The sequence below is a fragment of the Camellia sinensis genome, chromosome 9 (genome assembly GCF_055761805.1).
Source record: "Camellia sinensis isolate YWXY chromosome 9, ASM5576180v1, whole genome shotgun sequence".
Lineage (NCBI taxonomy): Eukaryota > Viridiplantae > Streptophyta > Magnoliopsida > Ericales > Theaceae > Camellia > Camellia sinensis.
This window is the reverse complement of record NC_138969.1, coordinates 100262433-100276427: the sequence shown is the minus strand read 5'-3', so window position 1 is coordinate 100276427 and position 13995 is coordinate 100262433. Positions and strand designations below refer to the sequence as shown.

Here is a 13995-nt window from a genome sequence, read left to right as displayed (position 1 = left end):
CTGTGCCCAATCCTGCACTGCCTCAACCTTGGATGTATCAACAGACACCCCTTCCCCGGATACCACGTGGCCTAAGAATTTGACTTCCCTCAGCCAGAACTCACACTTCCCAAACTTGGCATACAGCCTATGGGCTCTAAGTAACTCAAGCACCACTCTCAAGTGTTCCTCGTGCTCCTTCTCAGAAGGCGAATAGATAAGGATGTCGTCCACGAAGACAACCACAAATCGGTCTAAGAACTCCCGGAAAATCCGGTTCATCAAGTCCATAAAGACTGCCGGTGCATTGGTAAGCCCGAATGGCATCACCAGAAACTCATAATGGCCATACCGCGTACGGAATGCCGTCTTCGGAATATCCTCTTCCCTGACCCTCAACTGGTGGTAACCCGATCTCAAATCTATCTTAGAGAAACAACGGGAACCCTTCAACTGGTCAAACAAATCATCTATACGGGGCATAGGATACTTATTCTTAACCGTAGCCCGGTTCAACTTCCGGTAGTCAATACACAATCTCAAGGCCCCATCTTTCTTTTTAACAAAGAGGGCCGGTGCTCCCCACGGCGAAACACTAGGGCGAACAAAACCCTTATCTAACAATTCCTGAAGCTGAACTTTCAATTCAACCAACTCTGCTGGAGCAAAACGGTAAGGTGCCATAGAAATCGGCGCCGTGCCGGGCACTAAATCAATAGAGAACTCTATCTCTCGGTGAGGTGGCAAACTAGCAAGGTCTTCGGGAAAAACATCCCCTATCTTCTCCCAACACTATCCGGTTTAGAGGTACATCCCCTATCTTCCTCTAAACCGCGGAGTACATCCCCCATCTCCTCCTCTATACATAACGTATACAAACACAATGGTTCTATATACAATCATTCAATACATGCAATTAATGTATTCTATCAACCGTCAAGTTCCATGACACATTCCATTGATTAGTTTTAGTTTGCCTAATCATCATGCATTGTCTACAACAATCACGACTATCCTCCACCGATAGCCCAAAGCAGTTATTTCTACATAGAAAATAAATGCACAATGGATATTCAATCAACATTTCATTTCCTCATTCTTCTCAATTAATTATCCCAATTAATTAAACAATGTAATTAGGCCAATTCCCATAATTAACATTTCAACCCTTAGGTCCCATTTTCATCAATGATTTAACATTCATTCCATTTCTCTATGCCAAACATGCATCTAGGTTTATTATGAATAAAACCCCGACCTTTGTAAAATTACACAAAAGCCCCCAAACTTTCACAAAACTACCCAACTAACCCCAACATCTCAAAATACCAAAATTTAAAGACAAAATCCATAGAGAGGAGTAGGATATCCCTACCTCAAATTCGGAGCCCCAAAGGAGAAGATGACAAAACCCAACGTGCTCCAAAACCCAAGATTTTCAGATTAAAATGAAGCTCTCGACAATCAACAACTTTTTTGTAAAGGCCAAAGATGAGCAAATCACTCCTACTAGATCAAAACCTAGAGAGAAGGTAGAGTCTAGAGTGAGAGGCTCAACAATGGTGTTTTGGAAAAGTAAGAGAGAGAAGAGAAAGCAAAAAGTGATTTGGAAAAGTCACAATTTCGGAACTTTAACCCAGTTCTACGCTCGAGCGTAAAACACCCCGCTCGAGCGGCCACTCACAGACTTACGCTCGAGCAGCCAACCTCCCGCTCGAGCGCAGAATGCACTCGCTCAGCACTTTTGCAGAACCAGACCTCCGCTCGAGCTCCCAACCCTACGCTCGAGCGTACAACACTGCACAACAAATACTGGATGGGTGTATTCCCCGCTCGAGCGCCAACATCTCTGCTCGAGCGGACAGGCCAAAAATCTGGGCAACTAGTTTTGGTTTCTAAACTCAACCAACCTGAAACAAACCCACCCAACACATCCCATAACTCAAATATGAAGTAAAGAGGATGCAAACAAGATAATAGTCGACTACCAACATCTACAGACATAAGTCTGGATCACTGTACAACAAGGGTAAACCCGGGATCGCTATATCAATGACATGCATTATTTAAAGAAAACACTTCAATAATTCATTATAATATTCATCAGAGTCTTACTAAACCAAAACATTACATGTAACATCAAATTAAATGCCCTAACGGCTTACATCTTTCCAAGCCAACACTTGGATACAAAAGTATGAGTTCTAACTCAAATATAAATAAAGCCCTAGACTTGAGTGTTTACATGTACTAACAATAAAATAAAACAAATAACTAGAAACAGTCTTTAAGTCCAAGTCCGTCCAAGCTAAGTCCTTGGAGGTAGCTTTTCACCTGAACCTGAAAATGATGTTCCCATAAAGGGTGAGCCACAGCCCAGTAGAAATATACTAAACCACAAATAAGCAATGAATAAAGCAATAGCATTCAACAGATGGTTAACCAGGATAACCAATTACTTCATTTTACAGCCTCATGACACTATTGTCTAAGATACGTTTTACTTTCCAATTTTATCAACATGGCTCAGAACCTGGCCAAACTTACAACAGTGAATTATATATATATCATATTCACATTTTTCCAATATCAACAAACAAATGAGACTCAAGCTCAAATCAAAACACTTCATACTTCCAGATTGATACACATTTTAGTGCTGTATCAATAAAACACTTCTATATAAATAAGCACACATAAAAGTGATGCTAATGGAGTCCATCCCCTATCTCCTCCCAAACAAAATCCGGTTTAGAGGTCCATCCCCTATCTTCCCCTAAACCGTGGAGTACATCCCCTATCTCCTCCCACACAAAACAAAGTATGTAAACACATAACATATACATCACACAATCAACACACATAATGTCTGTATTAATTCAACAGTCAAAATTAATGACTCAACTAATGTGATTAGTTTCAGTTATACCTAATCCACATGCATTGTCTACAACAATCACGACCATCCTCCACCGATAGCCCAAACAGTTATTTCTAGACTTGGAAACAACTATAACAACAATTTAATAGGCGAGTGATTTAAATTATCCAACTACACCATTTAATCAATAATTTCCCAAATTCATGAATTTAACCAATTTCCTCAATTCCCTTAAATTAATTATACAAATTAATTAATTATTACAACTAGGGTTTTTCCCAAAATTATCAAAGTAACCCCAACATATCAAATACCAAAACTTAGAACAAAACTTATAAAATGGAGTAGGAAATCCCTACCTCGAAGAAAACAACCCAAATGGAGAAGACAGAGATGAAACCCAAATACCAAAGTTCTCCAAATCGTCAACTATTCAGATTATATGGAAGCCCTCGACTCACTCTATCTTTTTAATGAAGGATCTAGGGTAGAAACACTCCCTAAGTGGATCAAACCTAAGAGAGAAGGTGAGTAGGGAGAGAGAAAAGTCGGACCTAGGGTTTGGAATCAAAAAGGAGATGAAAAAGACTGATCAAAACCCGCTGCTGCGTATATAAACTGGACAGGCTCGCTCGAGCGAAGCCTTTGTCGCTCGAGCGACCAGACACAGAAAAGCTACGCTCGAGCCAAGGAAACCTTGCTCGAGCCAACAACCCAAAAGCTCGCTCGAGCGAAAGAACTCTTGCTCGAGCGAAGAACTCAATCCCTCAGGTCTGTAACCAGACACATGCTCGAGCGAAGGAACTCTCGCTCGAGCGAAGAACGAACTAACTCGCTCGAGCCAAAAACCTCTACTCTCAGGCCTGACTACAAACGCAATCCTCGCTCGAGCGAATAAACCCTGGCTCGAGCGACGGACCAAAACAAAGAGCTCGCTCGAGCAAAGAACTTCTCGCTCGAGCGAATGGTCAAAATTCTGGGCAGCAACCCTTTGCTCCCAAGCTCAACCAACCTGCTACAACCTGCCCATTGCATCCCCCAACTTAGAAATAAGAAATTAAAGGACGGTAACAATCATAATACAATGGCAGGAGCTACGGAACCTAAGTCCGGATACAATAATCAAATGGGAAAAGACCGGGGTCGCTATATTAGTGGGAACTCGGCCCGGCGGCATCACCTTGGCCTCACACAACCGGGCTGCATGACAAGTCTGAGTAAGCCTCTCGCCGAGCTCCACAACAACCGAGCTCGGTAGCATTCCGGTAGAGCCAAGGTCAAGATAGGTCGAGCCGATAAACAGAAGGCCTCCCCGCCGAGCTAAACATGCAACCCATGAAACCCGGGTTAACAGGAGACCATCTCGGCAAAGTGAGCTCAGCCCAAACACGGGGCTTGAACCTCAGCCGAGCATGACCGACTCTGGACATAGACAAGCCCAAGTAGCTCGGCCCCAACATGGTCTTAGGCCTCGACCAAGCAAGACCGCCTCTAAACAGGCCAGGTTAGCTCGGCATAAAACATACTCGGCCCCCTTCTATCTGGCCTCTACCATGGCCTAGAGCCAAATTATAAATCTTCCTCTCATCAACTATATTACATAGTGTGTAGGGATATCAACTACACTAATTTAATACATTATTGTATAAATAAATAATATAGGAAAAAGCTTGAAATTCTAGCATAGATCTTTTTATTAGAAACTCCGTTTTTCTTAATATATACTAACATATTATCCATGCTATGCACGGGTATAAATAAATAATCAAAATTTATTTCTTAAAATTAAATAATAATATAAAATTTATCTAAAATATGTAGTAAAAATGATTTATAATCAACTAAATACATGCCATAATTTAATTAATAAAAATTAAATAATAAATTACAAAAGTTATATTTATGATAAAATATAAATACATTTCGTTTTATAAGTTTTGTAATTTTAGTTTACCATATGATAATAATAAATTACATTTGTTAATATACTAATGTTGTAGTATTTCCATTATTAAAAAAATTAAAATTAAAAAAATTAGTTGAGAGTTTGAACCTTAAAGAAACCTTAATGAATTGTAAATATATATAATATAGATACAGATTATTTAAAATTGAAAAATATAAATATAAATTACTCAATCATAATATACGTAAATCTCTCTCTCTCCCTCCACATATATATATATATATATATACACATACACACACACGTTTTGTGTGTGTAAAAATAATGAGTTTTGATACGTCCATTAAGTAGTAATGGCCATGGTGAGAAAAAAAAAATGTTGTGAAATTTTAATTATATAAATCATTTTATGCTTTATGGTGAATAATTTAAAATATTTTACTATGAAATATTTTTTAAGTATGTGATTTATTAATTATTATTTTTTACTTGAAAAACTCCTTGAGTGTATGATTTATTAATTATTATATTTTAATTGAAAAACTCTTTATTTGTTTGATTGTAAGGAAAGAATGATTTTAGGAATAAAAAATTATACGTGTTTGAGTGTGTAATTTATGCGATCAAAAAAAAAGTGTATGATTTATTAATTATTTTTTTAAATTAAAAAATTAAGAAATTTAGATTTAGCACTTGGAATTCTCATATTTCTTTTTACTAAAAATTTCCTTTTTCTTGTATAATATATAGATACATATTTTTTTTTGATAACTGGGTATCCGGACCAACAAAGGTAATGGCCTAACAAACCTCTAGTGGCCTTAAAATTTGAAATATTTGACTTTCACGAGATTTAAACATGTAAACATCTTAGGTGGTAAATCCTTTAGTTACTTTCTCTTACCATAAGCCAAACCTCAGGGTTGGGCGTTTTGTTTATATAATGTCAATTTCGTTTAAAATTTAACGGTCGATTTTATGAGAATATTATTTTTTCTTTTGCCCTTTTTTTTCCCTCTAATTTGGTGGAGAGAGAGAGAGAGTATAATGATAACCAATGAAAGTATAAAAATAATATGATAATTTGGTTGTTTGGAAAGTATAAGGAAATCATTTGCCTTTCGTTTTTCAAATATATATATATATATATATTTCTAGAAAACCTTCCTAATACTTTTAGAAATACTAGAAAATATATCTGGGTGGTTGCTTTTCGATTTCTATTTATGTTTTCATTTCCCAAAGAAACAAAAAAAAAAATGTTTAGTGCTTTTATTATTATTATTATTATTATTATTATTATTATTATTATTATTATTATTATTTTTGTGTGTGTGAAAATTATGTAGAAAATATTTCTAAAAAACATATATATTGATGCCTTTTTTCTAAAAAGTTTGGCGAATTCTTCGTAAAATTTGGTTGAGTTTTGAAAAATTGTTTTCTTTTTGTTTTTTTTTTTATAATAACTTAAAGCCTACTTCAATAAAATTAAATAAACGTCAAAAATCTATTTTTAATGTTATTTAAAAAGATTCTGCTCCAATAAGATAGAATTATATGAAAATAATAACTTCTTTTCTTTTCTTTTTTATCACTAAGTTAGTTTTTTTCCTAAAAAAATTAGTAAGCATTTTGAAAACTTAACCAAACAATGCCCAAAAAGTTATTCTTGAAAACTTTTTGATTTCTTATAAAAATGAAAATGATATGAAAAATGGTGCAATTTACCACACGTGATTTATTTGAATTTTACTTTGGTCCTTTTGATTTTGTACGTGATTTTTTTTTTCTGTTAAAAAATTTAACAGTAAGTGTCGGAGAGACCACAGTGAAACTTTTCTTAAACTAGAGGAGTGTAATTTAACCTATGAAAAATGTGAGTACTTTGAAATTTTTCATTATTTTGTTTCTGGAAACACACATAAACTGGACCAAGTGTAATTTACACTTGGAAATATTTAAAAAAGAAACTAGTTTTCCACTTTTATGTTTGATGACTTTTTCACTTTAGAAATATTTAAAAAAGAAAACAGTTCCCATACATTAAGGATTTTAATATGTTTGGCTAATGTGACTTTAGATTTTCTTTTCCTGTCATGTTTAACATGTTTGTTACTACCTGATTGTTTGCTTGATGTTATGGCTTTTCTCTAAAGTGAACTATGTTGGTTTAATCTCCGCACTTGCTCTGAGAAGTTGAAGAAATATGTGCTGAGTTAAAATACTATACAAATAAACCCACAAACTTTTTTGAATCAAATCCATGCCTTGGCCACAATATTGAATCACATAATTATCATACAAGTATCAACAATGAATTTGATAAAATAACTATTGAAAAGATGTTTTTGTTATAGCTTGTTAAAAGTACTGCTTTGATATTGATGAACTCTATGCAGCTCTACAAGGTGAAAAAACTGATACTGGAGGTGAAATCAACATGGATGACAATGTAACTCCTTTTGCCAAGGCTGGATTTTTAAGCAGGCTGTCATTTTGGTGGTTGAATCCATTGCTCAAGAAAGGAAAAGAGAAAATTCTTGAGGACAAAGAGATACCAAAGTTGACGCAAACAAATAAAGCAGAGACATGTTACTTCAGGTTTATGGAGCAGCTAAGCAAACGAAAAGAAAAAGGAACTCCAAATCCTCCTATTTTGTCAACAATTCTTTTATGGCAATGGAAAGCTATCTTAGTTTCTGGTTTCTTTGCATTAATCAAGGTACTCACACTGGCTGTCGGCCCAATGCTTTTGAAAGCTCTCATTGAAGTTGCTTAAGGAAATGAAACGTTTAGATACGAGGGATATGCAATAACTGCAGGGTTCTTCTTTGCAAGATTCTTAGAATCACTATCACAAAGGCAATGGTACTTTCAAACTAGGGTCATTGGGCTCCAAGTACGATCTGCGCTATTTGCAGCAATCTATAAGAAGCAACTGCGACTCTCAAATTCTGCCACGATGATTCATTCTCCTGGTGAGATAACAAATTATGTCACAGTAGATGCTTATAGAATAGGTGAATTTCCATATTGGTTCCATCATATATGGACAAACCCCCTTCAAATATGTCTTGCATTTTTAATCATCTACTATTCTATAGGGCTAGCAACTATTGCTGCATTAATTGCAATTATATTGATTGCCTTGGGAAATTATCCAATAGCCAAATTACACCATAAGCACCAAACAAATCTCGCAGGGGCACAAGACAGGAGGTTGAAGTTGCATGCTTGGGAGAATCATTTCAAGAATGTCATAGAAATCCTAAGGAGAAATGAATCCAACTATTTGTCAGCAGTTTTGTCAATAAGAGGTTATAGTACCTTTTTTGGTCGTCTGCAACCTTAGTATCAATTGTAACTTTCTGGGCATGTTACTTCCTCAAAATTCCTCTCAATTATAGCAATGTTTTTGCATTTCTTGCGACTTTGCGCATTCTTCAAGAACCCATCATGTTGATCCCTGATCTTGGCACAGTGTTTATTGAAACAAAGGTCTCATTTACTCGAATAGTGAAGTTTCTCGAGGCACCCGAGTTGCAAAATAGACATATCAAGCAAAAGTTTGATATGAATGAAGAACTTGAGCAGTCTATATTGGTCAATTCTACTCGAATTTCATGGGATGCTAGTTCTTTAAAGCCCACTCTAGCTGACATAAACTTGGTGGTTCAATTTGGTGAGAAGATAGCTGTATGTGGAGAGGTTGGCTCAGGTAAATCGACCCTTATAGCCACAATTCTTGGGGAGGTTCCAAACATCAATGGCATAGTGAGTCTTCGTTTCACTTAATTTTCTTTTTCAAGCCAAGAATTTTCTTTTTCCAACTTTGGTAGTGTCTAGAATTGAGAAGTAGCATATTGGCAACATAAGAACATACCCTGTCTTGTCCTCTGATCCATAGTTCGCTAAATATTTAAAAGTATAAGAAACTTTAAATTACACCTAAAAAGATTCCAAATTTGAAATAATTTGTTCAAGCCTAAATGGCTTATATACTGGTATTCATGTTGCTTGATTTTCTAGGTTCAAGTACATGGAAAGGTTGCCTATGTTTCTCAAACAGCATGGATCCAAACAGGGACAATACAAGAAAATATCCTCTTTGGGTCCAACATGGATAAACATAGATACCAAGAAGTACTTGAAAAGTGTTCCCTAATAAAAGATCTCGAGTTGCTTCCATTTGGTGATTGCACTATAATTGGAGAACGAGGTGTTTATCTCAGTGGTGGCCAGAAGCAACGGGTTCAACTTGCACGTGCACTATATCAAGATGCAGATGTGTATCTATTAGATGATCCGTTCAGCACTGTTGATGCACATACTGCAACCAGTTTGTTTAATGTGAATACAATTCTTGTTTAACTATATATATATATATATATATTTTTTCTACTATTGAAACTTTTTTTCCCAAGTAAAAAGCTAATATAAGTTTTGGCCAGGAATATGTCATGGGAGCTCTGGCAGGGAAAACGGTCATACTCGTGACTCACCAAGTTGACTTCCTTCCAACTTTTGATTCTATCTTGGTTAGACACTCAACAATTGTCAATTTCTCCATTACCTTTCTTTAAGATTGACATATTCTGTTCATTTTTTCGTTGGTAGTTAATGTCTGAAGGGAAGATTGTGGAAGCAGCTACCTACAATCAATTGCTAGCTTGTAGCCAGCAATTTCAAAACCTTGTCAATGCTCACAAAGACATAGTTGGTTCCGAGAAGCACATCAAGTATGGTTCCCCAAAATCTAAAACCCTTACAGAAGAGAACTAGGAAGGTATTAATACAGAAGAACAGCTCGGAGAACCATTAGGAGACCAGTTGGTTAAGAAAGAAGAAAGAGAAATAGGAGATATGGGTCTAAAACCTTACATACAATTTTTGAATCAGAGCAAGGGCTTCTTGTACCTATCCCTGGTAGTTATCCTTCATATTATCTTCACCATTGGGCAGTTTTTACAGAGCCTGTGGTTAGCTGTTGATGTACAGGACTCTAGCATAAGCAGATTGAAACTAATCTTAGTATAGTCATTGATTGGGTGTGGTGTGTCAATATTCTTGCTCCTTAGATCTTATCTAGTAGTTGCTTTAGGTTACATCAAAATCTATTTTTTCCAAGCTAATGACATCTCTTTTCCGAGCACCAATGTCCTTCTATGACTCAACGCCATCGAGAAGGATACTCAGTCGGGTAAAATCTCTACAATAAAACTATGATGTAAATTATGCTTTAAAGTATTTATGAGAGTTACATTTATGCCTTATTTGTATAGGTATCTTCTGATCTAAGTGTTGTGGACCTTGAATTGGCTTTCAACAACAATTTGAGTATAGGGTCAACCTGGAACACAATTTTTACCTTGGGAGTATTGGTTTTCCCTACCTGGCCAATCTTGATTGTCATCATACCCATGGTTTATATAACCATACTGTTACAGGTAATACACCAATCACAGTAGTTCTATGTTTTTCTATCGCATCTCAAACCAACTTACTATTTGCTTATGTGTATTATCTTACAAAACAGAGATTTTACTCTACTTCTGCCAAAGAGCTGGTGCGAATTAATGGCACAACTATGTCTTCAGTGGCAAGCTATCTTGCTGAATCCAATGTTGGAGCAGTGACCATAAGGGCTTTTGCCGAGGAAGAGCGATTCTTTTCAGAGTATTTGCAGCTTGTTGACGCAAATGCAAGTCCATTCTTCCACAAATTTTCAACAAATGAGTGGTTGATCCAACGTCTGGAAATCCTAAGTGTAATTGTTTTGTCGGGTTCAGTGCTTGCCATGACTTTGCGTCCTTATGGAGCTTCTAAATCAGGTTAAAGATCATTATTAATTTTCTATACAACATTTTCTCTTAATTTCATATAGTTCTAGTATATACCTAGAATGGTTGGCATAATTTTCATAGAAGTTTTTTTTTTAAGTCGGAGAATTTAGGGTTGTTTTGGGAACTAGCTATTTTAGTTAATTTTTTGACTTTTTACGAAAAAACGTATGGAAAAATGGAGAGAATAGTTGACCTTTTCATAAGGACCTTATAGCTTTTTAGTTATATGTTCCCAAACTTGCCCTTAGTGTAAGTATGCATAAAAATCATTTCAAGGGAACAATTGACAAAGTAAAAGAGTGCTTTAAGTTCACCTGAATGATATATGAATATGAAAACATATTATATGAATATAATGATCAATTGTTTGTTTGTCTCATGAGCAAATTGGTTGTTAATGTTGTGATGACAGGATTTATTGGAATGGCTCTATCGTATGGTCTTTCACTGAATGTAACTCTCGTTTTTTCTGTCCAAACCCTATGTTTGTTGGAAAATTTAATTATTGCTGTAGAAAGGCTAGAACAGTACATGCATATTCATAGTGAAGCCCCTAAAATAATACAAGACAATCGACCTGCCCTCAACTGGCCAGAAATTGCTAGAGTTGAGATACATGATTTGAAGGTAAATATTTTATTATAGTAAGGGTAAATTACACTAGTTTCCTCTAAGGTTCGAAGAAAATATAGCAAGTCTTAAATTTTGGTACAATTACATCAGTTTCCTTTTAAGTAAGGCAAAAGATTTTAGAACTAAAGTGTGAGGATACAAAGATAAACAAAGTAAGATATATTTCAGTGTAAAAGTGATGAAAACATCATTTTTCATCTACATGACAAATAAATTTCTGATAAAAATTAGGCTAAGTGTTCTATGAATTAAAATCTTAAGAGAGCACAATGTCATTATATTAAACTTTTAAAGCTTACTATATTTTCTGTAAGTCTCTAGGAAATTTACCCTTATTGTAATTAATGTAATCTCTTTTTTATGTGTAGTATAGTATGCTAAAGAAAAAAATGGTATTTAAGCAGGTTAGGTATTGGCCTAATACTTCGAGGGATTAGCTGCATAATTGAAGGAGGGAACAAAATTGGAATTGTTGGTAGGACCGGTAGTGGAAAAACAACTTTGATCAGTGCCTTGTTTCGCCTGGTAGAACCTACAGAGGGAATGATTGTCATAGATGACCTAAATATAAGCACAATTGGGCTTCATGACCTTAGATCACACTTTAGTGTCATTCCCCAAGATCCAACTCTCTTTAGTGGGTCCGTGAGATACAACCTAGACCCTTTAGAAGAGCATATGGATCAAGAAATATGGGAGGTAAGGTTTCTGCAACGCATGAAATCTAAATTATGGTACAAACAAACAATTTTTCAGCTAAATTGTGGATCTAAAATACAAATGCAATAGTGAATTAGAAAATTAAATGTTATCACACTTAATTTGCAACTAAACCTGCTTGGACTAATTGATACCATTGCTATATCATGTGTGGAAGGTTCTTGAAAAATGTCAGCTTCAGGAGGCTATTAAAGAGAAAGAAGAGGGCTTGTACTCCTTAGGTAAGTTGCAAAGAGTATAGATAGACATATATATACAAATCATTGGACTAACAAAGCTGTTTATAGTTATGCAAAATGGATCAAACTGGAGCATGGGACAAAGGCAGTTGTTTTGTTTGGGACGTGCACTGTTGAAGAGAAGGAAGATACTAGTGCTTGATGAAGCCACTGCTTCAATTGACAATGCAACGGACTCTATCATTCAGAAAATCATAAGGACAGAATTTGAGAATTGCACTGTTATCACAGTAGCCCACAGAATACCAACTGTGATGGACTGCACAATGGTTCTTGCTATTAGTGAGGGTAAGTCATCTTCACATCTTGATGATATTGATATGAACCATTATTTATTAAAAATTTATAAGCGATACAATGATTTTTTTTTTTTTCTTGTTTGTTTACAAATGCAGGACAATTAGTAGAGTATGATGAACCAATGAAGCTCATCAGCAAAGAGGGCTCACTATTTGGGCAACTTGTTAATGAGTATTGGTCCCATTCTAGAAATGCCAGTGGGAAGTCTAAAGATTTGTAGCAAGCTTGCTACTAACTAAGAGGGTATTTTACCTTGCCAATTTAGTGAAAAAAATAAAGCTACTCTGCACCATCTATCCCTTACAAATTGTAATCTGTCTTTTTGTTTTATTGATCTAGGTCTTTATACGATTTTAAATTTTGCTGTCATATTAATTTGTTATTTTACATCTTCAATCTCATATACAATAAATTACATAAAAATTTATATATATATATATATATGCATGTGATTCTGTAACGCCCTCAAAATAACAACAATAAACCCATCTAATAAGACATACATTTACATATAAACTAACCACATTCTTTCATTCATTAGAGTTCCATTACATAAGTATTACATGTTAACCTCATAACAAAATGCCCTATGGGCTTACAGCTTTCCAAGTTAACACTTGGTTACAACAAAGAGTTCTAACTCGTTTACACATTAAGCCCTTGGCTTGAAATTACATGTAATACATCAAAAGTACAACAACAAAACTATGCCCGCCACTAGCCTCCCAGCTATGTCCTTGGAGGTGGCATGCTTCCTGCACCTGAAAATGATAATCCCATATAGGGTGAGCCACAGCCCAGTAGAAATACACTAAACCAACCATGGACAATGACTAAAACATTAGCAATTGATAGTTGGTCAACACTGATACAATCACATAAATTACATATTTATGTCAACGACTTACAAGTCCCAATTACTTTTCATTTTCCCTTTTTCAACAGATAAGCATGCTAGCTCTATCATTATTTCCACAGATATGTATAAAAACTATATCTCACATTCAGATAAGCATAAAAGCTATATCCACATTCTCAACAGATATGTATATCAACGATATCCACAGATAAGCATACAAGCTGTATCCACATTCCACAACAGATATGTATATCAACAATATCCACAGATAAGCATACAAGCTGTACCCACACTTCACAAAGATAAGCATATGAGCTCTATCTTCACTTCTCTAGACAAGCATATGAGCTCTGTCTACGGAGTTCATCCCCTATCTCCTCCCAATACCTATCCGGTTTAGAGGTACATCCCCTATCTTCCCCTAAACTGCGGAGTACATCCCCTATCTCCTCCTCTACACATAACGTATATAAACACATTGGTTCTATATACAATCACACAATACATACAATTAATGTATTCAATTAACCGTCAAGTTCCATGACACATTTCATTGATTAGTTTCAGTTTACCTAATCATCATGCATTGTCTACAACAATCACGACTATCCTCCACCGATAGCCCAAAGCAG

The 13995-nt window shown here is 35.6% G+C and overlaps 1 pseudogene; it reads left to right on the top strand.

Annotated features, from left to right (window-relative positions):
* The first annotated feature begins 2690 nt into the window (after window positions 1–2690).
* On the top strand, window positions 2691–12724 carry LOC114284978 (ABC transporter C family member 10-like; annotated as a pseudogene).
* Window positions 12725–13995: the final 1271 nt, after the last annotated feature.